This window comes from Notechis scutatus, chromosome 3 (genome assembly GCF_049901735.1).
Source record: "Notechis scutatus isolate UNSWTSFEM ecotype Mainland chromosome 3, rNotScu1.2, whole genome shotgun sequence".
NCBI classification, from domain to species: domain Eukaryota; kingdom Metazoa; phylum Chordata; class Lepidosauria; order Squamata; family Elapidae; genus Notechis; species Notechis scutatus.
The window spans coordinates 13,104,624-13,131,335 of NC_142011.1; the positions used below are offsets into that span (position 1 = coordinate 13,104,624).

At 38.9% G+C, this 26,712-nt stretch overlaps 1 long non-coding RNA gene across 1 annotated transcript in view; it reads right to left on the reverse strand.

The window, feature by feature from the left end:
* Window positions 1-545: 545 nt before the first annotated feature.
* LOC148131083 (uncharacterized) overlaps window positions 546-26,712 on the reverse strand; it is a 578,568-nt gene continuing 552,401 nt past the window's right edge. The window contains exon 3 of the long non-coding RNA XR_015748425.1: window positions 546-588. This is a non-coding gene — a long non-coding RNA (uncharacterized LOC148131083). The remainder of the gene's footprint in view (window positions 589-26,712) is intronic.

Below are 26,712 nucleotides of genomic sequence, written 5' to 3' on the forward strand. Positions count from 1 at the left end.
GTTGTGGTTTCTCTCTTGACTTTTTTTGACCCTCTTCCCGTGGACCCCCTTATCCATCACATAGGTTGGCTAAGAAACAATACTGATCCAACGTCCCCCCACTTGTGATTGTTCATGCCATAGACATACTGAACATTGGTATTCCCAGTCCTAGGCCACTTGCTAATGGGACAGAAAAGAGAAGTTATTGAAAACATAGTGTTAGGAATATGAGTCACCTAACAGCTATTTGGGTTAGAAATATATAAACCAGGATAAAAATTTTAAAACTGTATCTTTAAGAAAATGCAAAACTGTAGTTGGGTGTGGTTTCTCAAACGGCCATAAGATGGAGCCAGAAACCTGGGTTGTCTTAGTCTTAGTCTCAGAAGAGAGTGTGTCTGAGTGAGTATCTCTGTTTCCTTCTGTTGGAAAGTATTGCCGTTGCTCCATTTCTTCTAATTGACTGATATTACTGGATTTAATGTAATGTCTATTACTGAACTGTTTTTGACACTGGACTTTGTTACTGGATTATCCCTGGATTGAAAAACTGACTGATTAACCTGTGAATGACTTTGGACTGCTTATTTTGGACTTTGCTTAAACCTTTCTGGAAGTAAAAACCTACATTTACTGTACAATGTTTCTGTGTACTCTGTGTGTATTATTCAAACACTACTCTCTATACGTCTCCCTGTATGCACTCATTCTCCTAACGGGGAATTACCTCAACACATAGGGAATACCATATTCAAGTGTTGCGGTGGCCTAGAGGTGGTGCTCTCACCTCACAATCAGGAGGCTGTGAGTTCGATCCTAGATAGAGGCAGATATTTCTTTCTCTGGCCACCCTGGAAATATATCTGCTGAACAAAACTCTGCATTGGCAACAGGAAGGGCATCCAGCCAGTTGAACACTTGGCTCTATTCAGTTGCCCAGACTCCACCCTGCAAGGGATTATGGGGTCGTTAAAAGAGGGTGATGATAGGAAATACCATATTCATTATGTGTAATTTATTTGCCATTCGATTTGATGTAACTGTTAAACTTAACTTTTTAATGGACCCATCCATTTCTTGGTACTGGTCAACTCACTTGATGGAATAGCCATGATGCAAAGCCCAGGTGTGCTCCTTGAAAAAGGTTCTGTGTCCTTGTGTTTGAGATGGATCACACATTTTGCCAAAGCTGCCTCCTCACATTTTAGTACCAACAGAAAAGAATATATGTGGCTTAGAGGTGAACTATAAGGTCCTTGGTGATCTTTGAGCTTGGTGCTTTTACTTCAGGGGTGTCAAACTCGATCCCATTGTTCTGACCAAGCCTTACTGAGACACTAACAAACACACATTAGTCCCCAAATCCTTTTTTCTTTATTTCAACAGCTGTGAATTTTAGCCATTCACAGTCGGTAATGAGTCTCCAACAGTTTGTAAATAGTCCCACAGAAGTCTGCCAAAATCCTTCAGGATAAGTCTGATAAGCACGCACCTTTATCTTCCTTGAAATACTGCCAACGACTAAATTTCCAATTAGTTATACAAGGCCAAATGGAGCACAAATTCAACACAGAGCTTCAGGTTTCCAACCAACCAGTATGAACAAAGTTGCTTCCTGCAAAGGTTCCTGTCCCTTTGCTCCTCCTTTATGTCTTATGTCTTACTCCCGAGTTGTCCCTTTTGTCTTAACTGTTCTTGCCTTCTAGCAGCTCTGCGCATGCATGCACTGGGAACAGACTCTCCTTGTTCCTCTGTCTCACTGCTGTCAGATTCTGGAAGCTCCGGAGTCAACACATAACTCCCAGATGGTCCTAGCTCCATCTCTGTACACAGGGTCCTCATCTGAGTCCTCCTCATCTGAGTCCTCCTCAGGCTTTTGGACTGGCCCATGTTCTTCCCCACTGTCCGACTCTGCTGCCATCTCTGCAGGTTGCCGGCAAACCACAACACCCATTGTGGGCCGTATCAGGATTTTATTTGCCTTTGGGGGGGCGGGGTGAGCATGGCTGGTCATCACAGCTGACTGGGTAAGTGTGGCCAGAGTGGATCGGGGCAGGGGTGGCATGGTCTGGTCCTTGCCATTTCCATGATGGCCCGTGGGACAACTCTGGGCCTATTGCAGGCTGGATCTGGCCTGCAGGCTGCATGTTTGACACATCTGTTTTACTTGCAGATGTTTCCTTACTCAACTAGGTAACATCATCACTGATGGTTCTAGTGTTCTATTTCACTTTGAAAAACGTCATGGAAATTTAGAGACAACCCAAATCATGAGCCTGGGGTATGCACTTTCCAGTTTGGATGAATTAAACCATATTACAGTGCCTACCCTCTGGAGCAGCATTTGCTTCAAGGTATGCATTCAGCTGTCCATCAAGAAAGTCTTGAAGAATTGTTTTTCCCCCCTCAGGTTTTGAGCTAGGATGGTGTGCCCTTGCTATGAAGGAGATGCTCAGTTATTTCAATTTTTGTTCACACTGATATGTCTGTCTTTTATTTGTGTTTTTTTAATATACTGTATTGATTCTCTGTTGTAATCCTTATACACAGCCCTGAGTCATGGACAACTGGGCAGCCTTGCGAATTAACATTATAAATAAATTAGAATAAATAAATAAACTGGAGCTCTCTAATCTTTTATTAGTCCTTTTGCCCCTTGCAATGCTGCCCTGCAGTTTTATTACAGTTTGCAGGTCAGCTTAATATTGGCTGTTTTGAGATGCCAAATGAAGAGCTGAGATTTTTATCGAATCTCATTTGTTATTCAAATTATGGTACATTGAAGAAAGAGGAGTAGCCTCTAAAATCCTCCAACTGGTTCACAATGGGCTGAGTGTTTATCCCCCCCTTAAAAATGAGACCACTTGGTAGTTCGTATTCATGTGCTTGCAAATGTGCCTGGCCTAAGTCAGCCAATATAATTCACAGCCCTCGTTTACACACATCCCATGAAGACAAAACATAGTTTGTTTATACTGCTGAGTTTTAGAATGCATGGTGGTGTGCAAAAAATAATTCAGAAACTAAGTCTAATTAAACCATAAGGGAAAAAATAACCCTACAAAGTAATTATACATAAAATAATAGACACTGTAATAACCACAGGTACCCATCCAGTTATGTCTGACCTCAGCCCTCAAAACCCAGGGAAAATAATTCAGTCTTTATTGCTTTATGTAAAAGGTTGGTAAATCATCTATGGAGATTCTCAATCATCTAGGTCAGAGGTCTCCAAACTTGGCAACTTTAAGACTTGTGGACTTCAACTCCCAGAATTCCTGAGCTAACATGACTGGAAGAGGAATTCTGGGAGTTGAAGTCCACAAGTCTTAAAGTTGCCAAGTTTGGGGACCCCTGATCTAGGTTATGGTTATCCCCCCTGCAGTATTTTCCAAAAGGCATCTGGACTTACTTTGGGTTTTTTTCTTTGAAAAATTTTCACTTCTCATCCAGAACTGAAGAATCTCCTTGGATGAGGAGCAAAATGTTTTCAAAGAAAACAACAACAAGAAGAAAAGTCCCATGCTTTTTGGATAAAAGCGCCTTTTGGTAAAAGGTTGGCAAATCTAATTTCTAGGGAAAGGGTGTCAAACTCAAGTTAAGGCCTGTGGGCCAGATCCAGCTATAGGGTGCTTAAATCTGGCCCACGGGGCCAGCCTGGAAATAGCAAAGGACCAGGCTGTGGTGCTTCTGGCAGCCAAATCGAGGCACAGCCTCCTGCAACATTCTGCTGGCCAAAATGGGGCATGTGGTCGCCGTGCCCCATTTTGGCCAGCAGAGTGTTGTAGGAAGCCATCCAGGTCAAAAATGGGGGGCATGGGGGTCACGCACAGCTCTCCATGCTCCATTTTGGCCAGCAGGGTGCTGCAGGAGGTGTCCGTACCATCCCCCTCCCCCCACTTGGCTGGCCCACAGAGGAGAACTACAATGCTGACCCGACCCTCGAATAAATCCACTTCTAGGGGGAGGCTAATCCAAAAGGTGGGAGTCAAAGAAGCAATCCCTCCAATCTGCCACCAATCTCATTTTTCATGTCTGGAGACACTTAACGTCAGGAGTGGGATTCTACCAGTTCGCACCTATTCACTAGAACCGGTTGTTAACATTCTAAGCACTTTGGAGAACCGGTTGTTAGAAGAAATTACTGGCCTAATCCTGTAAGGAAGGCAGGAAGGAAACATTCTGGTGTTGCTTACAGAAACTGCCTCTCCATTAACCCTTATTACATTCTTGACAGGACTAGACTTCCTGTCTCAGGAACTTCTCTGGAGGTTTTTTCCCCTCCTTTGCTGGTACTTTGCTTATGTGGAATGACCATTCAAAGTTACAATGGCACTGAAAAAAAGTGACTTATGACCATTTTTCACACTTACGACTATTGCAGCATCCCCATCGTCATGAGAGGCCAGATGAGGAGATGCATGCCTCGATGTGAGTGATATTGAGTTGGCCACACCCAGACAATAACATGACCACCAAGCCATGTCCACCCAGTCACATGACCACCAAGCCACACTTACCACCTAAGCCACGCCCACAGAACCGGTTGTTAAAAATTTGAATCCTACCCCTGCTTAACCTCATCACTTAGAGTCAGTCTACTGCGTGGGTTAGTTCTTGGTTCTACCTCAAGAAGGCAGTCCTTGTGATTAAGAGTCAACCACAGAAGACATTAAAAATGAATACCAACCCTTTGTGTTCAGGAACGAATTGGAAGTGAAGCTAATTGGAAATGAAGGCAGCCTGTTGTGCTAAACCAAGAAAGTATAGCTTAATTAACAAATTATGGTTAAATACATCATGGATTAGTGCAGCATGAACCCTGATGAATCCATACAAATGTACAACAAGTAGAGCTGGAATTAAAAGAGGTTAAGTTTAAGGTTTGCAAAGTTATCTTTTCTTGCTTGCTTTTTATGTTGTACATAAAGCCCTGTATTACTAGTGGTTTGGATTTGTTGGACTGACTTTTCTTAGGAACTCCAGAAATTCAGCAGTCAAACAAGAACATGGATGAAATGTTTCATGATAGCCCATACTAAATAAGGGTCGAGATAAATTTGGCATCCTGTGAAAAGGATTTCCTTTTGGATTCTCTGCCGAGGAACTGGAGATGGCATAGCTGGTGATATTGTGATATCATCAGAATGGGCACCCATTCATGATCACTCCCTCCTCTTTGGTAGGGAGGCTGTGGGATTTAAAAGGCAATTTATTTATTTTTGCCTTAAGTATTTGCAAGTCCTTTACAGTTCTACAAGTACAAACATTTCTTGCATTTTCTTCCATTCTATCAGAATGGAGACAATAGAAGTGAACTGTGTACTTTGTACAACTTTCCTTTCTTCTCTTGCTTGGAGACACCTTCAGGAATCTGATAATTTGATTCTTTATTGAAGAGCCTAAATCTCCTATACTGAGACACAATTGTTCAGCAACCAACTTTGACTTTTGAATCTCTTCCTAGCAGTCCTATTGTGATTTGTTACGAAGGTTTATATACTGTAGCTCCTAGATATAATGGACTAGGTGAACCCACTTTCAGTATGAAAGTGAAGAAGATAAGTTTCACCTATCTACCATAGTCTATAAAAATGAATTTAGATGAGGGAGGGAAGGAGGGAGGGAGGGAGGAAGGAAGGAAGGAAAAATCTTCACACAATTTTTATGGAGTCATATACTGATGATACATCATTTTATAAAAAAATATACTTTATAGCATAATGTAAATTTCAATCCTTTTAACCACATTTTCCCAGTATTCTATCAGTATATTACATCCAAAGTTCTTAGCCCACTTTATCATACATTCTTTCACTTGTTTTTCTATTTCAAGTTTAAAGAAAAGTTTATACATTATAGCAATTACATGTTCATCATTTGTACATAGTTCAAATTCTGTCTTCTACTTCTGAATGCCAAATGTCCTATTATTTATTTTAAATCTTTCTCTTAACTATGCATACAGAACCCATTGAAAATGAAATTCCTTCATTTCTTCTTTGTCCTATCACATAAAGTTTTTCAAGGCTTTTAAAAGCCTCTTTTGTAAATCCAATAGAGGAAAAAATCCAGATTATTCTTTTGGTTCATCATTTGTATTTCCCTCTTAAATTTTAAAGCCTTGGACAGATTTTTTTGTAAATTCAGTTAAACAAGTCATTCTCTTCACTGGTCAGTTGTAAATCACTTTCAGTGCCATTTCTATCTTGTCAGGTGAAATTTGTTCTACGTGTTACTTCTTCAACAACGTATTTTGGACACAGTCTAATCCATTACTGACATTATTGATATTATAGCTATTATGTTCTGATTCCACTCTTCAAAAGTCTCCTACAATATTTTTATTGTCGTGTTATTTTGCATAATCTTAAAGACCATTTTTTTTTCTATCTAAAGTTCTTAGTTCCCGCTAGTGTCCATTTTTTAAATGATGAAATTTCTTATCTATGTTGTGCCTTGTAAAAACCAAAACAGGATCTGTTTCCTACAAGAAGTTGTTAATCTTTATAATACATTCCAAAATTGTGTTGTAAAAGTTTTGACATTGCAATTTTACCTAGAATGCTAATCCATGTATAATTTTATTCCAAAGGCCTCTAATAGTTTAGAATTAGTTAAGAAGTAGCCATTTCTGAAGGTGAATAGAGAGGTTTGCAAATTTAGGGTCTTTTAAAAGTCTGCATTATAATTGCAAGCTAATTCCATCATCTTCCATCAAACTCATGGAAAATTCCATCATCTTCCATCAAACATCAAAATTCTTGTCCTGCAGTCTCCTGCTGAGGAACAGTTTTCCAGAGCACATGTGAGTGATTGTCTCTCACCAATTCTTTGGTCTTTGCTGTAAATGTTGGCTCCACTTTTGCAAAACCATCTTTAGTTTGCCCATACTTCCCCCAGAAATAAAATCCTAGGACAATATTTAAATGAACTAAAGATTAAGACTGTTATTAATTAAAGGGAAGAAACATAATGTTGGCTTACCTGATCAAGGTTGAAAGAATAAGTTGATGTTTTTATGGGTCTATTTATAGATAAGAGATAGGATTTTGGATGAAGAGACAAGTGTTTGTAACTTTAGAGAGGGTCAAGAGTTACTATATTTCTTTATATTTGTTGTGATGAAGGTTGGAAGTCATTTCTTTATATATAGTATTTTCTCTTTATTATATTCTTTTTGTCTTCCTTTTCTCTCTTTTTCCTTGCACTTTTTTACACTCCTCTATTCTTTTTCTTTCTTTAAGTTTTGTTCATAATAGATTTTACTATTATAATAAAGTTATTAATTAAAATTATATAAAGACTAAATCCCTCTGCAGCCAATTTGTCTTTTTATTTCATCTTATATTCTCTATGTGCCTGTGCTAAAAATTTTTTATAAGTTAACCATTTTTCTTTACCTACTTTTTCTTTCTTGTAAAATGCTTCTTCCGCTGAGACCAATAAAGGCATTTTTGGGCACAGGGTTTATATCTGTTCTATAATCCCAACACAGCACTTCTAATATAATGATTCCTAAAATCTGCATTAATCTTTATTGTACAATAAAAATTCATGCCATCCAAACTTCAGATTATGCCCTTCAGATAAATTCCCCTCCCAAGTTTTAACAAATAACTTAAATGTTATGGCAACAAACTGATATTTGCATGCAGTATGGAAACTTTTGGGAAGTGTAAATGTATATATTTACATTGCCCAAAATCCAATACATTTAATCATCAGGAAAGATGAAAACCTATAATTAGCTGGATCTTGACATACCTAAATAAATATTTTTAACACTTTTCATTCCTATGCTTATCACCATTGGAGCCAGGGAAAATTCTTTGTTCCAAAGCTGGAACTTACTTTAAGGCAGAAGTACACAGGGTTTTATGGCATTCTAGGGGACAAAGCTATTCTGAAAGGTAAAAACTGCCAGGTGCAAAGAATCAGGATCATACTCTAAGTTCCAGTTAAGCTAAGTTATTGCACATGCCTATTCACAGATATCTTAGTTAACTAACAGCCAGTATTTAATAAGAATTAATGGAAATCAAGAGAGGTTGAGCTTAGATTGCTTGTGGGAATGTAACGATTCCAGGCTGATTCCACACTTGACTCTACCCCCAGGCTCTGCCTGTCCTCTTACAAAAACTGAACAAAAAAAATGTTTGGACTAAGGCAAATTCAATTGCGATGAAATCAATTACATATTGTGGTTGTTCTCACTGGATTTGATGTCTCCTTCTTGTTAATTTGCTTACTACTATACAACTATGAGTTTGTAGTAGGAAAGAATTTATCTCCCCTTCTTTGCTCTGTGTGAGATAACCAATGTCTTACTGAAGTTGGACCATCACAGAAAAGTATTACATGGGATAACAATCTAAATTTATTTCCATGGTACTCTCTACCACCTCCCCCACCCACAAATATTTTTTTTCTTCCTACCAGTGACCAAATCTTTTTTTAAAAAAAATTTTTTTTATTGGTTTTTAAAAACAAACATAAACAAACAAAACATAAAAACATCAAGCTGTCTTCCAAAAGTGTACATGCAGTGTGCCGGTTGGTTTACAAATTGTTTTGTGCTTCCATTTCGTAGTCTTCAATTACATTACATATAATCTCATATTTTCAATCAAAAACTAAATACCTTAGTATCATTATTAATCAATCAGTACCAGTGACCAAATCTTTCATGCAGGATCTTTAACCAAATTGATTTCTCTTCTCTTCCAGAAAAACAAGTTGTAAATTTATCCATGTTTTATGACTGGGTTTTCCTTTAGCTTTACCAAAATGGGAACCTCTCGGCATGGCAGCCACTTGGCTCACCTCAGGACACTTCTTGTACTGTATATTTTAATGAAACATGCAGAGACTATGTATATGAGAAGATGGTTCATCTTGACAACCCCCCCATTTGTAGATTCTGAGGAAAAACAGATTCTGTGTAATGGAAAGAAAAAATTATGAATTCTGTATACAGACATTAAGCTAATTAATTCTGTATTATGGCTGAATAAAGTGTGTTAGTTTAAACTATGTTTAACTTCCCCAAAGGTGAAAAATGAGTTTGAAAGAGGGTTTTTTAATTAACTGTAATGTGGCTATTATTGGATATGTTCCAGGCAGTGCTTGAAACAGTTCGTTGAAGGTATCATAATGTCTTTTCTTACTCATGTGAGGTCATGCATAAGGAATGAGTTGAGCTTTCTTGATTTAAAACATTTAAAGAAAAAAAGGTTTTGGCATAAGATTGTTTCTATCTACTTCTCAAAACCTGTTCAAATTTTTCTTCTGCAGTCAGGCGCAGCATTGGAAGGGACTGTACATATAATTTATGTTTATCTGTTAATAAACTTCTTGAAGCAACTTATTATTCATTTTAAAACAGTTCAGAACAGACTAGAGTTATAAAAGAAGGAGAAAGGCATGTACAGATGTCCCCCAGGTCTTCAGAAGTTCTGTTTGATATTCTTCTAAATCTCTTGAGTTATGATTGACTTCTGAAGAAATGAAACCATAGTGCTTTTTTTTTTTAACCATCTGTATTCCTATAAGCTGAAAAAAAGAATTTATCACCACCAGTATTATCATTACCAGCCACAGTAACAACAATATTTTTTAGTGTGCTTAGAAACTACAAATCAAGTTTAAATGCATCCTTCACCAATCTTCCAAGACTACTGTGGATAGAAAATAAACAATTGTCTAAGCTAAATTTAGCTCAGAAGATTAGAATGAAGAGGAAACAAACGGTAATGAAACTGTGGATTATTCAAAGCAAAATGGGTAAGGATCAGCATTCTGTTGGTTTAATTTGAATCTCTTTCCTTCCTTTGTTGATAGAAATAATTCTTTGAAAGTGACATTCTGCCACTAAGTGGTGCTATTTACAGCAGAGCGTCTTTACAATGTTTATAATTCAGAAGAGAAGAAGAGATAGACAGGACGATTGGACTAATACAGCTTCTCAGGTACAGTCTAGTTCAGGAGTGTCAAACTTGCGGCCGGCGGACCGGATGCATCATGTGCTGGCCACTCCCACCCCTAGTTTAGTGAAGGGGGGAAAGTCACAATAGGTCATGTGGCGACAATGTGACGCCACGAGTTTGACACCCCTGGTCTCGTTGAATGTTAGTCAACTTTTGCCCAATGAGATCCATCAGGAAGAGTAATCAAATGGGGGAAAAATAGAAACCATTCCGAGAAGGAAACTTCAAGTTCCAGTTCCCACTTGGATTAATCTCCCCAAACCAGGAGCCATCCTAATATTCATGTCTTTCAGAATACCCAGTTAGCATCGGAGCTATAGTTCAATATATCTGGTTAGCTAAGATAGATTTCTTTTTTTAAAAAAAATGCTGCATGGCTAATTGTAAAATAGTTTTCCAAGAATACTGAAAGATTATTTCAGATTTTAGTGATGAAATAGTCTACTTGGCTTCATTTTTAAAGATAGGATTATATGATTTTAGGGATATGATATATATGTGTGCGTGTGTGTGTGTAGTCATATCATTAACACACACACACACACTTTTTGTTATATATAACAAAAAGTAGAGGATCTGGAATTTGAATGTCTGTGAAAAGGCTCTTTGGAATTGGCATTTGACACTGCATTCTTATCAGCACTGCATTATCAACAATAATATGAACATTTGATGCAGAACTGAATGTGAAATCCCATTCACAAGTAGCATAGCTACATGTACCAGCCTTCACTATAAAACATAATAATGTATTTGAAAAACTGCTCCTAGCTACTTGCATGGCTTTCTCTAAGAATTAGAATCAGCTGAATTAAGATAATATCTTACATCTGCACATTCCAGCCTGAAGGTGGTTGTCATTGTTGCCATCATCATCATCATGATGTCTCCATAGCTTCCCTTGCCATTTTGGAATAAAACAATTTGGTTCTAAGTCTTTAAGAGATGCAGGACAGATCGAAAGACATGGATTTATTGTTTTTATCTGACCTCACTCCTTTCCCCAATTACCTTCTTGGAATTTGGCTCACCACAGAGCTTGTTAGGAGTTATCCTTGGTGCTGATTCATCTTCTGCTGCTCCTTCTGTGACTTTTTTTTATCATAATTTATTTCAGCCTAACTCTGCCTTGGTAGATTTGATTGCAGTTGACTGATTTCAACCTCTACCCATCTGACATGGGCTTCCCTTTTTTTCCTTTAATTAAAGCTCTTCATTAAATTGATATTTTTTTGCGAGATGAGTGTAAGGTGAACAATCTTATTTGTTTATTTATTTATGCAATTAGGAGAGCTTGAGGTTTTTTGCAATAATAACACAAGAAGAGACAAAAGTTCATTCTAAGCTAACTAATTAGGCAATCCAGGTGCAACATCAATCCAGCTCTGAGAGAACAAAACTATTTTTATGGCCTCCTTGCCAGCCAAGAGGTTGGAGGTATTTCTTATCTTAGGAACTGAATGACAGGGACAGTTACTGTTGAGGTGCATAATATTGCCCCAGCCTCCTTTCATTTGGTAGGGTGGAGACCCTCATAATATCTTCTCTTAAACATTGAATAGGGTGGTTTTTACCATCAATGCCTGCAGATATCTAGGGTGCTCACCTATCCTGGAATATATCCTTTGGAAACACTTGGTTGAAATCATTTTGAACACCAGATAACAGGGTTAACAGGATGATCAACTACCACAAGATCCACATACATCACATTATTTGTTATGGCTTAGATCAGGGGTGTCAAACTCAATTTCATCAGGGCTGCATCAGGGTTGTCTTTGACCTTGGGTGTTGGGGGGAAACCGGTGTGGCGTGGCCAGGGTGAGCGTAGCTAGCTCGACATTGCTTGTGTCGGGGTGCCTGTGGTGGCCTGGGCAGGGCTGGGGGGAATCCATTATCTCCAGTGGAGGAAGGTGAGACCAGGGAGAGCACCAAACCCTCACCCTCCAGAGGAGCCTCACTGGTCCTCTCAGGCTCCGTTTGTGGCTGTGACGGCCTGCTCCAGCACTCTCCCAATGAAAATGGAGCTCGGAAGGACAGCACGCGGCCCTCCTGAGTTCCATTTGCAGCTGTGACGGCCTCCTGCAGCATTATGTCAGTGAAAATGGAGCTCAGGAGGACCGTGCAAGGCACTGCAGGCTGGTCCTTTGCTCTTTTCAGGATGGCCCCATAGGTCACATCTAAGCATCCCATGGGCTGCATTCTAGCCTGTGGGCCTTGAGTTTGACACCCCTGGCTTAGATTATTTTGTGAATATTGCATGAAATCCACTCATTATGGAGATCTTTTTTTTCCTCCACCAGAAAACATGGGAGGACAACATGTTAATACTTCTGAATGGTTTATTCCTGAGATTTGATGGCAGGATTCGTCTAGATATTTTTTTTTTTAGAGAGAAGCCTTCTAAAGTAGCATGATCCAACAGCCTATTTGGGCACCTATTTAGACATAGCCCTGGTGAGAAATATGCTTCTTTTTCAGCATAGGAAGAAAAGAATGCTGATATTTTTTCATATTGTGATGGAATTCACTCACTGAAATACCAGCAGAGGTAGCTTGGTTACTACCGGTTCTGTGGGCATGGCTTGGTGGGCATAGCATGGCTTGGTGTGCATGGCTTGGTGGGCATGGCAGGGGAAGATTACTGCAAAATCCCCATTCCCTCCCCACCCCACTAACCTGCTTTCCAGCTCCATCCTCCTGTGTAGGACAACAAAAGAAGACCCAGCTGATCAGCTGGGCCTTGGAAGGCAAAGAATAGATGGGGGCAGGGCCAGTCAGCGGTGGGATTTTCCGGTTTTCCAAACTACTCAAAATTTTTGCTACTGGAATACCACCTCTATATGGGAGGTAAACAACCATCTGCCTTGTTGCACTGTATGGCACTGAATGCTGGGCAGCAACAACAGGGACCGAAAGCTATCTCCATGCCTTGAAAATGCAAATGCTCCGTTGTATATCGGGCATCTCCCTTCTTGACCACATCACAAATGACACCATTTGACAGCATTTTGGTGTGGCACCAATTACAGACGAGATGAGAGAAGGCCGACTCCACTGCTTTGGACATGTCCGGAGAGCAGCACCTTCCAGCATGACCAAGACTACCTACAAACTAGAAGTCAATGACTGGTGACCTCGCAGGCATCCAAAACAGAGATGGCAAGACACCATCAACAAAGACATGCAAGCTGTGGGCCTGTGCCCTAGACATGCAGCTGACTATGCAAAGTCGCATTCAATGATCCAAAAGGTGGGCTCTGCACTGGGTAAGCTAGGAAGAAGAATAATCTATGGGAGGTAAATCAATTTGGTTTAGTGATTAAGGCACCAGGCTAGAGAGGAGAAGACCATGAGTTCAGGTCCCCCCCTTAGGCATGAAATCCAGCTGGGAAACATTGGATCAGTCACTGTCTCAGACCAACCCACCTCGCAGGGTTATTGCTGTGGGGAAAATAGGAGGAAGAAAGTGTGTTAGATATGTCCACCCCCTTGAATTATTTCTAAAAATAATAAAGGTGGGATATAAGCAAACAAACAGGGACCAATGACAATTTTCAATGCTTGCAGCTCACCAAATTAATACCTTGAACATCTGCTGGCATCAAATATTTAATGTACCTAATCTATCTAAAGCTCCCAGATGTGGGCGGCCCGCAATTAAAATATTTTTATTGATAAAATAAAACAAATAAAAGGGATAACATCAGTTGAGATAGCAAGTACAAATATTTCCAGGTCTGATTTTAAGAAAAGCTTTCATCTATAATTAGGGCCCAGGTGTGTCAGAAGCATTCCACAGTTAATAACCTGAGGCAGAAGTGTGAATCTTCGAAATAGGAGGGAATACATATAAATTCAGAGGTGTAGCTCAGTATTTTCCTGTAATTTAAAGCCATATTAGAGATAATTTCCACAGTAAATTCTACCAAAATGACTCTTGCCCAATTGTTTGGCCGTTGTTCATCAAGGCTTTAGGGAACAAGTTGCCAAGTCACTAAATTAACTTGTCTCTATTTTGCATTTCTAACCCCCTGAGTCCTGTGAATTATTTTTTTAGCCCGAGTAGTTTAGTTCGTTTTTGAAATTATATTGATAGAGGTTCAGCTTTTCCTGGCAAATAAAGAATGATTTATTAACCAAAATAGGCTGGTTTAAAAGGGGAAAAAATCCCCTCTACAGAATTAATGTTTCCTTCAGTATTTGCAAACAAAAATAGGGACAGAAGCCAGAAACTGGCATGAATTTCCCAAGGGAAAAAGAGATATCAGAGTTAAATCAGGTTTATGCCAGAGATGCTTATTTTAAAAACGTACGTGAGAGAGAATCTGAAAAAGAAATAAGATATTCTATCCACAAATAAAAAATTCAAAACATTTCATAGGACTGATAATGTAATGTCACAATATGAGTAGGATTTGATTTATTCATGAGTGAGGATCCAATCTTGGCATGGTTGGCTAGGGAATTCTGGGAGTTGAAGTTCATAAGTCCTAAAGTTGCCAAAATTGGACAGCATGCTTTACGTGAACATGTCTGGAGAACACTGCTATGCTTGAGAAGGGATTAATAAAGTTTAACAACTCTTTTCCATCTTGTTTAAGTTTATTCTTCTAATGATTGGTCAGCCATGTGTTTAGATTGGCTTTATTTATTTATTTGATGTTATCCCAGATTTATTATTTTGTAAGTAATCCAAGATGGTGAACAAACCTAATATTCCTTCCTCCTCTTATTTTCCCCACAACAACAATCCTATGAGGTAAGTTAGGCTGAGACAGAGTGATTGGCTTAAAGTGGGAGGACTAGAACCCATTGTCTCCTGATTCCTAGGCCGGCATCTTCACCACTACACCAAACTGGCTTGCCATGTTTGTCTATCCATTGAGTCTAAGGACCTGAGATAGTCAGATGTTATTGTTTAATTATATCAGGAGTTTGTTTCAGGATGTAAGTTGTCCCAAGGAAAGCTGCCTTTGGCAATTGACCAATGGTGATTTTGTCAGTGCCGATGGTGTTTTAAAATGATGCTACCTATGCTTTGGAATTGCATTCAAGGCACCTATTTTTATTGGCACTATCTTTGCCACAGTCATTCTACTTCTAGTTGCAGGTCTTGATATTTTGCAATTTTCTCCAGTTTTTTCTCTTCTCTTTTGCTGTCTCCAGGTACTGCAATGTTCATCATCTTAGCTGTTTTGTCTTTTTTTTAAATCAACAATTGTTAAGTATGGAATGTTGTCTGTTGGATGCTTATCTGTCTGAATTCTGAAGTCCCAGATCAATTTAGCTTCTTCATGTATTATCTAAGAGATAGTTCTGTCTGGGTATGATACTTTTGACTGTTAGAGCCTTTCCAAGGATAGCTAAAAAAATACCATCACAATATGCATGCTATTTCAAATAGTGTGGCTTTTTTGTAACCAATATGTTTTGTCCATTCCTACTGGGTCCAAACAGTTTTCCAAATCTTTGGATAGGGCACCCAACCTGTGCAGTCATTGCCATGACTTTCCTCTTCCATATTTGTTTGATCTCTGTTTGCAAATATAAATATAAATAACTTTGCAAAGATATTTATATTTTCCTATTGTTTCCAGTTCTTTTTCCTTATTGCTCCTTTGATATCTAGTTACAATCATTTACGTTATCCATTCTTGTTCTCACTTAAAGTGAAGCTAGCCAGAACCAGTGCTGTCATATTGTGCATTGGAAGTAAGGGAACCTCTTTTTTATATACAAACTAAGCAATATTAGTTTGAGCGTGAACGGAAACGTCCAAACGCCATCTTATTTGGTCTAGAGGACATCAATGACAATGATGACATCACAACTGTCCGAAACATCATCAGTGATTATCAAGCATCAACCATCTCCGCTGATGAAATACTTGACATTTCCGCATTGGCCGAGAGCTCAAAAACAGAGCGGCTCTGTGGCCCCACGCTTGTGCAGGGTCATTTGCAAAAATGAATCAAGCAAACGTAAATTCATTCCTGGATGCCGTAAAAGAAAGAATATCCAACCTTGAAAAAAAGACACAACGCAAAAACCTGAACATCCAATAGCTACAAACCACATCTCTACCAAACAACCACAATCCAATCCAAACCCAATCCACAAATAAACACAACCCAGACAAATATTGATATCCCAATCCTCATCAGAGAAGCCGTTGAGCGTGAACGGAAACGTCCAAACGCCATCTTATTTGGTCTAGAAGACATCAATGTCAATGATGACATCACAACTGTCCGAAACATCATCAGAAATTATCAAGCATCAACCATCTCCGCTGATGAAATACTTGACATTTCCCGCATCGACCGAGAGCTCAAAAATAGAGCGGCTCTGTGGCCCCACGCTTGTGCAGGGTCATTTGCAAAAATGAATCAAGCAAACGTAAATTCATTTATACTATAAACTCACTCGCCAAAACCAACACCAACCATAAGAATCTCCGTTGCCGCCCTGACCTAACCATACAGCAACGTGCCCGCTCCCGTACTCCGCACCGAACTCAAAAAACATCTAGACAATGGAGAGAAGGACCTGTACATTGACTACCATGCTGACTGTATCAAAAGTAAGCCACAAAACCCACAACTCAGCTTTAACCCTCAACCACAACCCTACCTCAACCGATCCACCATCACCCAAGACTAGGCATGCACGCCCCTAACTACCTCAATTCCAACTACTGCTGGCCTTAAATGCAAACTACTCAATGCAAGAAGCCTCGTGAATAAAATACCTGAATTTTTCCTCCTACTAAATATGGCTAAATTCGACATTATATTTGTCTGTGAAACATGGCTCAATGCATCTCTCCCTGACTCTATTACCACAGTAAGAGACTATCATGTTTACCGATCAGATCGTGAAATTCGTAGAGGAGGTGGTGTTGCTATCTTCTATAAAAAGTCCTTACATCTAAAAAATATCCAAGTTACCCAGGAGCTTGCTCTTCCTGAGACCATCATCTGTGAACTATCCTTAAATATCACAATTCGATTCTTACTATGTTACAGAGCACCTGATTATGACATCGAACATGTAAACAAGCTAAATACATTACTAACATGGGCTGCATCCTGCCCATACCCTTTTATCTTTCTTGGCGATTTCAATCTACCTCATATTGACTGGACCCTAAATGATTGTACAACTGAAATCATACACACAACCTTCTACAATGCTATTACAAATCTGGGACTGGAACAACTAGTAACCAACAACACTAGACTAAACAACTGCCTCGATCTCATCTTCTGCAATAGTTTGAATTTAATTTACGGAATACAAACTAAAGAACCCTTTCCAGCAGTGACCACAATATGATTGACTTTTGTCTCAACATACGCCCACACAAAAATCACCACAATGATGTAATCCCCAATTGTAACTTCAAAAAGGCAACTATGATCTTATAGACAACGATCTCTCATCCCTTGATTGGCAATCTCTATTCACTGGATGCAATACTGTTGAAGACCATTACAACATATTTTTACTTGAAGTCAAAAGAGTCATCAAACTATATGTACCAACAACAACTCCCAAAACAAAACAAAAAGCAGATTACCCATAACAATAAGGAAACTTCAATCCAAAAGAGATCACTCTGGCGGAAAAACAAATCTGGTCACGTTGCCAATTTCAAAAGCCGATACAAAAACTTATGCCACCAGATAAAGACCGAATGCATCAATTATCACATTAAACAAGAGGAAAACCTTCTAAGCACCAATTCCACCTGTCGTTTTATAAAATAAATAAATATTAAGATAATTCCTTAATACAAACAAAAGTATTAAAACAACTGTCTCTTAGGACAGTCATGGCCTTCTGACTTAAACAAGTATCAGCTTTCAATGCTGAAAATCCCATATTTGGGTTCCAGGAAAAACTACCATATTTTTCGGAGTATAAGACACTCCGAAGTATAAGACGTACCTAGCTTTTGAAGAGAAAAACAAGGGGGGGGGGGAGTCTGCCTTTACCTCCCAGCAATTTGTCTCCTTGCATCCATCAGCAAACAGCTGGTCAGCTTCAGCACAGCCTGATTAGCACAAGCAGCTGGTTGTCGGTTGGATTGGCCTCCCGCTGATCAGCTGTTTCAGGCTGCAGGGATTTCTATTGCCTATTGCGCGCCCTATTTTCAGCCTCTGCATCCCGTTTTCAGCTTCTGTGTGCCCTGTGGAGACACAATGCTAAAGACTTCCCCAAGTTGAACTTACCTCCCACATGGTATTACCTCTGTAGTACTGAGTACCTGAATGGGTGCAAGAGATATCTGACTCTTCAGGATATCTAAGATGAGTTCCACAAGACTTTTTTTTTTTGCAGCCTCAGGATAGCAATAGCAATAGCAGCTAAACTTATATACCACTTCACAGTGCTTTCCGGACCTCTCTAAGCGGTTTCCAGAATCAGCCTATTTCCCCCAACAATCATTTTACTCACCTCAGAAGGATGGAAGGCTGAGTCGACCTTAAGCCTGGTGAGATTCGAACTGCCAAATTACAGGCAGCCAACAGTCAAAAGAATTAGCCTGCAATACTGCGTTCTAACCACTGTGCCACCACGGCTCAGGATCAGTATCCAGAGCTTAAACATGCTTCTTCTTCTTCTTCTTTTTTAATTTTTATTGGTTTTTAAAACAAACAAAACATAAAAACATCAAATCATCTTCCATATATGTACCTAGAGTGTGCCGGTTGGTTTACAAATTGTTTTGTGCTTCCATTTCATAGTCTTCAATTATAATTACATTGTATATAATCTCGTATTTTCGATCAATATATTAAATACATTAATATCATTATTAATCAATCATTTGACTATACTTTTATTCATTCATGTTTTCCAAAATGATCATATTTTACTTAATTTGTTTTATGACAATTTGTATTATCATCCTAGATCTATCCTAGAATCATTTTGTAGATATAATAAGAAAAGAATACATCTTTATATATTTATTATTTTCTAAAAGTCTACATATTTCATTACTATATTTTATTGTCTAACCATTGATAGAATAGATCCCAAATTTTATAAAATTATTTATCATTTTGTTCTCTAATTTCAAATGTCAATCTACTCATTTCAGCACATTCCAATATTTTCTTAATGATTTCCTCCTGTGATGGTATTTTCTCATTTTTCCAGTTTTTAGCAAATACAATCCTAGCCGCTGTTGATACATTTACAATCAGGTATTTCAAGTCTTCAGGTAAAATTCCCAATAAAAATATTTCTGGTTTCAAATCTATATGCTTTTTTTGTCATTTTTTCCAACCACGTGTGGATTTTAATCCAGTATTTTTTAGCATCCGCACAAGTCCATCACATATGATAATATGAGCCAGGTATCTGATGACATTTCCAACATTTTTCAGATTTATTCTTGAACATTCTTGCTATTCTTGTCTGGGGAAAGTGCCACCTTAAACATGCTTCTTATCCACTGGAGCAGCTGGTTTAGACTTGACTCTTTTTCCTGTGTGATTGTGTATTTTAATTGCAGTCAGATAAAGCAATCCATAAAATCTTCAAAAGTTTAATCATTGGGCTGCAAGATAATTTAAACTCTGGATTTATTGGTCTTATAGCTCTCTCCTTCCCATCCCATGCATACTTATCAAGGACTTATATATTGCATTTTGTTACAGGGGAGAATAATATATTTGTAATGAGAAAATAATAAAACAAGCAACTGTGATTATCTCCGTGTCTATCCAGACCTTCAAGATAGGAAGGAAGGAAGGAAGGGAGATATGCTTCATTAAGCAAAATCAGCTCTGTTGGTCCCCAGCATATATTGATGTTAACTATTTTTTTCTGTGTCTCATATAGTATAGCCCACTTTTTTTGATAGTTACCTAGAAATGTCCTGGATTTGAAGGCTTACAACTTGACATCATTATATTATTGTACCTATTTTGGCGTGGGGGAAAATGACATTCACAAAGATCAATTACAATGGTTCTGAAAATCAGTGAAATTGATTTTTTTCTTTAATAAGTATTAACCTATGTATGATAGCAATATTTTCTCAGTCACATCCAAACAGTTTTGTTTAGATTTCATCATTCTCCAAATTGTAGAGTATCTACTAAAAAAAATCCATGAACAATTTACTACTTTTTAGGAAAAATCAACGTTACTCCAAATTTGTATTCTGAAATGGGGAATTGGATACCTCCAAGCATATAATAAATGTGAGGAACATATATATTACCCTTCCCACCTTAAACATATGGTTCATTTATAGATGGTAAGAAAAAAATATCAAAAACTCAGCAAGTATTTTGCTGCAGATATTTCTTCTTAAATACCAACTCTGTTCCATATGTGTTTTTCACTCTTTTTTCAGTTCAGGCAATGGGTAAGTACAGGTGTCAAGAAGCAGGTATTTATATATTTTTCAGCTATAACTTACAATATCACAAAAGTAAAATAAAAACAATTATATTATGGAAGAACCAAGGCACCAGATTGTTACTGTTTATTGGTAGACATCTTTGTTTAGAATTTAATAGATAACCTGCCAGTATGATAGAAAAACACCTGTCAAGTCACTTCAGAGGCTGTGAAAAATCAGTTGAAGTTAACCCTGATGTTGTTTCTGATCTCCGCAACCTTTTGCTTTAACAATTGCAACAGCAGGCTGTGTGATAATCCCCACAGGTGTATCTCCAGGAGAAAAAACAATTCTGCAAAGGAGCTTCCTTCTCTTTCTCTTTTCCTTCAGTTGAGAAAGATCCTTGTATTCTTCTGAATGTGAGAGGGAATGGTTGCATCTCCTGAAAATTCTCTTTTATATGAATTAATTAACAAGATTGATACCTGAAAACTTTTACATGAGTCAGTGAACACTTAGCTGACCTTGGTTCATCCAACCAAGGTCAGTTCTGATTAGTATTTGCCTTAGTATAGCTCTAAACTAGACTAGGAAGTTAAAAAAAAAAAAAAAAGAACCCATCCCAAAGTGAATGGCAAACCATTTCTGTATTATTGCCAAGAAAGTACCATGGACTACTCCATAAATTCAACAAGAATTTCATTCGACTTGAGGGAGACGTTATATTTTTACTGGAATCAATAGACACCATTCTATTAAGTTGTGCTTTTCTGAAGTTACATGTGGCCACCAAAGAATGGGGACACCACTTTCATATTTCATCAACAAAGCAAATGAATTGGAACACTGGGGCTTGATAAAACAGAATGCAGTACCAATTATTTCCTATTGGTACCAAGAACTGAACTCTGTCTCTTTGGCCAGATCTAAAGTTAGAAAAATAGTGATTTCAGGTGTTGCAAATGAATGAATGAATGAATTGGGATAGAGCTGGAAGGGACCTTGGAGGTCTTCTAGCCCAACCCCCTGCTCAGGCAGGAGACCCCATGCCATTTCAGACAAGTGACTATCCAGACTGTTCTTAAAAGCCTCTAGTGATGAAGCACCCCCACCTTCAAAAAACTCTGTTCGCTGGTTTTTTTTTCCCCCCCTTATAAAATTTCCCCCCCCCCCCCCCCCCCCCCCCCCCCCCCCCCCCCCCCCCCCCCCCCCCCCCCCCCCCCCCCCCCCCCCCCCACCAAAACCCCCCCCCCCTCCCCCCCCCCCCCCCCCCCCCCCCCCCCCCCCCCCCCCCCCCCCCCCCCCCCCCCCCCCCCCCCCCCCCCCCCCCCCCCCCCCCCCCCCCCCCCCCCCCCCCCCCCCCCCCCTTATTGATGAAGCCCTAAGTCATCATGTCCCCCCATCCTTCTTTTTCTAGAAGCCAAAGCTGTTCCGATGTTTGGTCCCCTTTTTTTTTTTTTTTTTTTTTTTTTTTTTTTTTTTTTTTTTTTTTTTTTTTTTTTTTTTTTTTATTTATTCAAGTGATTATTAGAAAGGATAGATAAACGTTAGATACTAAGGAAAAGAATTTATTTTTATTTTATTTATTTGATTTGCCAATTGTTTACAAGATAATAAGTATAAGTGTATACATAGTTGTGAATACATGAAATGGGTACATATAAGAAAAATAAAAGAAATAAGAGAAACAATAGGACAGGGACGGTAGGCACGTTGGTGCGCTTATGCACGCCCCCTACAGACCTCTTAGGAAAGGGGTGAGGTCAATAGTAGACAGTCTAAGGTTAAAGTTTTTGGGGTTTGGGGAAGAGACTACAGAGTCGAGTAGAGTATTCCAGACATTGACCACTCTATTGCTGAAGTCGTATTTCCTGCAATCAAGTTTGGTGCGGTTAACTTTGAGTTTGTATCTATTGTGTGCTCTTGTGTTGTTATGGTTGAAGCTGAAGTATTCATTGACAGGTAGGACATTGCAATGTATGATTTTATATACCATGCTTAAGTCAGACCGAAGACGGCGTAATTCAAGGTTTTCTAGTTCTAGAATTTCAAGTCTGGTGGCATAAGGTATTCTACAACGAGTAGAGGAGTGGAGAACTCTTCTTGTGAAATATTTCTGGACTTTCTCAATTATGCTAATATCAGATACGTAATGTGGGTTCCAGACTGATGAACTGTATTCGAGTATTGGTCTAGCAAATGTTTTGTATGCTCTGGTTAGTAGTGTGATATTACCAGAGAAAAAGCTACGTAGGATTAGGTTAACAACTCTTAATGCCTTTTTGGCTATGTAGTTGCAGTGGGCTCTAGCACTTAGATCATTAGAGGTGAGTATTCCAAGGTCCTTTACAGAGCTTGGGTCATCAACAAGTTCTTGACTATTCAGCTTGTATTTTATTTTCTGATTTTTTTGCCAATATGTAAGACAGAGCATTTATTTGTTGAGATTTGAAGTTGCCATTTGTTTGACCATTCAGATACATAGTCGAGATCTTTTTGTAGGGTAGCAGTATTGTCTGTGGCATTGAACAGCTTTACATCATCAGCGAAAAGAACGCAATTGCTCTTAATATGATCACAGAGGTCATTTATGTAGAGTATGAAGAGAGTTGGTCCTAGAACACTGCCTTGGGGGACACCACTATTGACAGGTACTGGATTTGATAGGACGCTCCCGATTTTGACCATTTGTTGTCTGTTTGACAGGAATGCTTCTATCCAGTTATTCAGTTGTCCAGAGATACCATAGGATTTTATTTTTAGGAGTAGTTTGTCGTGTACCACTGAATCAAAGGCTTTACAGAAGTCTATGTAGATTGCGTCTATTGCTTTGCCCTGGTCGAGTTGTGTCGTCCATATGTTTTTGCAGTGTAAGAGTTGCAGATTACAGGATAGTTTTTTCTGAAACCAAATTGTTTATTGGAGAGTAGGTTGTTTGTCTCTAAGTGGAGGATAATGGATTGGTTAATAATTGATTCCATGACTTTACAGGTGACGCAGCATAAGGAGATTGGCCTGTAATTTTCAACTAGGCTTAGGTCTCCCTTTTTGAAAATGGGGGTGACTGTGGCTTGTGACCATAGGTTAGGCAAGGAGCTGGTTCTGAAAGATTTTTCAAAGATTATGCTTAGAGGTTTGGCTATGGCAGTGGATAGCTTTCTTAAGAAGTAGGCACATATTCCATCCGGTCCAATAGGTAGAGATGGTTTTAGATTGCGTAGTGATTTTTCAACATTGTCTTCTGTAAAATCGATATGTATTAGATCATTGTTGTTATCTGTGGTACGGCTAGGAAATACTGGGCATGATCCATTGCTGTTTACAAATACTGAGCCGAAGAATGTGTTAAAGAGGTTGGCTTTAATGGTGTCGTCGTTGCAGTCTTTACCATCAGGTCCTATCAAGGGTGGGATGGAGCTTGAGTCTTTTAGTTTGTTGTTTACAAAATTGTAAAAAGCACGGGTGGAATTGGTGCTTAGAAGGTTTTCCTCATGTTTAATGTGATAATTGGTGCATTCGGTCTTTATCTGGTGGCATAAATTTTTGTATCGGCTTTTGAAATTGGCAACGTGACCAGATTTGTTTTTCCGCCAGAGTGATCTCTTTTGGATTGAAGTTTCCTTATTGTTATGGGTAATCTGCTTTTTGTTTTGTTTTGGGAGTTGTTGTTGGTACATATAGTTTGATGACTCTTTTGACTTCAAGTAAAAATATGTTGTAATGGTCTTCAACAGTATTGCATCCAGTTAATAGAGATTGCCAATCAAGGGATGAGAGATCGTTGTCTATAAGATCATTGTTGCCTTTTTGAAGTTACAATTGGGGATTACATCATTGTGGTGATTTTTTGTGGACGTATGTTGAGACAAAAGTCAATCATATTGTGGTCACTACTGGAAAAGGGTTCTTTAGTTTGTATTCCGTAAATTAAATTCAAACTATTGCAGAAGATGAGATCGAGGCAGTTGTTTAGTCTAGTGTTGTTGGTTACTAGTTGTTCCAGTCCCAGATTTGTAATAGCATTATAGAAGGTTGTGTGTATGATTTCAGTTGTACAGTCATTTAGGGTCCAATAGGACAGGGACGGGGACAATAGGACAATAGGACAATAGGACAGGGACGGTAGGCACGTTGGTGTGCTTATGCACTACCCCTACAGACCTCTTAGGAAAGGGGTGAAATCAATAGTAGACAGTCTAAGGTTAAAGTTTTTGGGGTTTGGGGAAGAAACCACAGAGTCAGGTAGAGTATTCCAGACATTGACCACTCTGTTGCTGAAGTTGTATTTCCTGCAATCAAGTTTGGTGCAGTTTACCTTGTGTTTGTATCTATTGTGTGCTCTTGTATTGTTTTGGTTGAAGCTGCAGTATTCATTGACAGGTAGGACATTGCAATATATAATTTTATGTACTATACTTAGATCGGACCGAAGGCGGCGTAGTTCTAGGTTGTCTAGGTCTAAAATTTCAAGTCTGGTGGCATAAGGTATTCTGCTAAGAATGGAGGAGTGGAGGACTCTTCTCGTAAAATACTTCTGGACTTTCTCAATTGTATTAATATCAGATATGTAATGCGGGTTCCAGACTGGTGAGCTGTATTCAAGTATTGGTCTAGCAAATGTTTGTATGCTCTAGTTAGTAGAGTGATATTACTGGAGAAAAAGCTACGCAGGATTAGGTTAACAACTCTTAATGCCTTTTTGGCTATGTAGTTACAGTGAGCTCTAGCACTTAGATCATTTGAGATGAGTACTCCAAGATCCTTGACAGAGTTTGGATCATCAACAAGGTCTTGACTATTCAGCTTGTATTTTATTTTCTGATTTTTTTTTGCCAATATGTAAGACAGAACATTTATTTGTTGAGATTTGAGGTTGCCATTTGTTTGACCATTCTGACGCATAGTTGAGGTCTTTTTGAAGGGTAGAAGTATCATCAGTGGTGTTGAATAGCTTTACATCATCAGCGAAAAGAACACAGTTGCTCTTAATATGTTCACAGAGGTCATTTATGTAGAGTATGAAGAGAATTGGTCCTAGAATGCTGCCTTGGGGGACACCACTGTTGACAGGTACAGGATTTGATAGGACACTCCCAATTTTGACCATTTGTTGCCTATTTGACAGGAATGCTTCTATCCTGTTATGCAGGTGTTGATTCAGAACCTGTATTCAGCAGGTTCTGACCAGGTTCTGGAGAACCGGTAGTGGAAATTTTGAGTAGTTTGGAGAACCGGCAAATACCACCTCTGACTGGCCTTGCCCCCATCTATTCTCTGCCTCCTGAGTCCCAGCTGATCAACTGGGTCTTCTTTTGTTGCCCTGCACAGGAGAATGGAGCTGGAAAGCAGGTTAGTGGGATGGGGAGGGAATGGGGATTTTGCAGTATCCTTCCCCTGCCATGCCTGCCAAGCCATGCCCACAGAACTGGTAGTAATTTTTTTTGAATTCCACCACTGCTCCAGCCCTTTAATCATCTTAGTTGCTCTTCTGTGCACTTTTTCCAGAGTCTCAACATCTTTTTTTGCAATGTGGTGACCAAAACTGGATGCAGTATTCCTGAACAACAACTTCCAACCAAACTCAGTCAGTAACGACAAGAGCTCCTTGAAGTTGTATCTGAGCAATAAATGAGAGTTACAAACACCCATTCCCTGATTAAATTAGACTTACATGTGTTAAGTCACTTTTGCTGCTTTGAAACCACACTATGTTTAGATTGATAGCTATGCTAAAACTTTACATTATCTTTTATTTTTTGTTCTGAGATATTTTTCATGCTTTGGAAGAAAAATAATGCAGCAGACTTTTTTTATACTTATAGGTATAGGGCTGGATCCTGGCTGTGTGTACACAACCAAGCATCTAGTGATATGTTTGAGCAAGAAGTAATTATTTCCCATTTCTAGCTCCAAATAAAGATGATGTTAAACATTTGTATCAATTATGAGGAGAGAAGACAACTTTTCTCACCAGAAACACCTGGAAATTAGGCCTGTGCACATTTTGGAAATCATTTTGAGGTGTTTGAAAATTTGCATGCACTTGTTCAGCATTTCTCTACTATGATTAATATGCACACATATTTTTGTTTAGGTTTTTTCCCCATGAGCCTGAAAAAAAAAGATGAAGCTGCTTTAATGAGCCTAATTATCAAAGCAAGACATCTTGGATGGGACTCTTAACCAGCTGATGGTCAGCATGTGGGGCTTCTCATCTGGGGTATCAGCAGCAAAACAATACTTCAAACACAACCTAAATTCATGAAATAAATATTTCAAAAGATCATATTCTGATCTATGAACATAATGAAGATTGATTGGAATGAATAGCTCAACATTATTCTTGTGCCTGTGAAGTCCTGTGAGAATTTA